The 1517-nt window shown below is 45.1% G+C and overlaps 1 non-coding gene across 1 annotated transcript; it reads left to right on the top strand.

The window, feature by feature from the left end:
- Positions 1-597: 597 nt before the first annotated feature.
- On the top strand, positions 598-668 carry TRNAG-CCC (transfer RNA glycine (anticodon CCC)). The gene has a single exon. It is a non-coding gene; the product is annotated as a tRNA-Gly (tRNA).
- The last annotated feature ends 849 nt before the right edge of the window (positions 669-1517 follow it).

The raw sequence follows: 1517 nt of genomic DNA, 5'->3' as shown, positions 1-1517 counted from the left end.
CAAATAACAGTATTATAATGATCACAAGACCGATCATTACTCTTCTGCCAAAAAAACAGCGACAAAAGACTAACTCAGTATACCAACTTTTGTTTCTTCATTATCTCTACCTTGATTCTGTCCTTTTATTTCCTCTTTCCTCTAATTCTAATTTTGCTTCTGCTTCTTATTTCCTCCCTGAATTAGAACTTTACTTACCTAAACTACCAGTTAGTTTACCTTCTCAGAACCACTAAGGCAGCAGTTTGAGGTTGACAGTTGAAGATTTAGGATTAGAGAAAAGAAACATGAATGAATTTCTGATGTTTTATTATAGGGGTTTGTAATGCAGGTAGAAAGACCTTTTTCAGAGTTAAGAGTTTGATCCGACAAATGAGCTATTTTGATATTTATAACTTTGTCTAGTAAAAGTTTCCTGTAAAAACATTTGCTTTGGATGTCTTTGTTAGCTTTTAGTCGACACTTGAAAAAGCCGCTTGCAAGTTTCTAAGTCTTCCTGGATACTCTTTTCAGCTATCTTCCAGGAAGCTGGTACAGGGAGGCATTGGTGATTCAGTGGTAGAATTCTCACCTCCCAGAGGAAGCTGGTACAGGAAGGCATTGGTGGTTCAGTGGTAGAATTCTCGCCTCCCACGCGGGAGACCCGGGTTCGATTCCCGGCCAATGCAAGAGGTTTTTGTTCTTCTCCACAGTTCTTTACCCTGAAGCTCCCAGAAGAAGAGGAGCTGCAGGCGGGGTAGTCACGTCAGAGGTCCAAGAGGCCTCCATGGCCCAAAGAAAGGGGAGGTGTGTGGGGAGGAATCTGCGTAGAGATGAAGGGAGCAGCGGAGACTGCTCCTTGCGCGGGGGTGGCCAGTGGACCCTCCGGGCTGTACCCCAGACACTGTGAACCGAATTTGCTAAAATCGTCAGCCACCTTGGCCCCGGCGTGTTTTGTGGGCCTATCGGTGTTCCGCGAGGGATTCCGTGTGTCTGGCAATGTGCGTCAACAGGTGTTGGCCTGAAATTTGGCCGGATACGGTGGCTCACACCTGTAATCCCAGAACTTTGTGAGGCCGAGGCGGATGGATAGCTTCAGGACAAGAGTTCAAGACCAGCCTGGCTAACATGGTGAAATCCCGTCTCTACTAAAAATACAAAAATTAGCCGATTGTGGTGGCATGCACCTGCTATTCCAGCTACTTGGGAGGCTGACGCAGAAGAATCGCTTGAACCCAGGAGGCGGAGGTTGCAGTGAGCCACTGCACTCCAGCGAGTCCGTCAAAAAAAAAAAAAAAAAAAAAAAAAAAAAAAAAGGAGTGAAAGAAGGCAGAAGTGTTGATGGGACAAGGAGACTTCCCAGGAGGCTTGGTGTAGAGGCAGGGGCCGGATCCTGAGAGATGAGATTTTTTTTTTTTAATTATGTAGCAGAATGGGGAGAGAGAAACAGAGAAGCGCATGAAAGAGAGAAAAGCATGAAAATCTCCAGATGTTCAAGAATAAAGCAGAGAAAGTAGTATGAGTGTTTTTACACAAAA

This window comes from Macaca thibetana, chromosome 1, assembly GCF_024542745.1.
Source record: "Macaca thibetana thibetana isolate TM-01 chromosome 1, ASM2454274v1, whole genome shotgun sequence".
Lineage (NCBI taxonomy): Eukaryota > Metazoa > Chordata > Mammalia > Primates > Cercopithecidae > Macaca > Macaca thibetana.
This window is presented reverse-complemented; position numbering and strand designations above follow the sequence as displayed.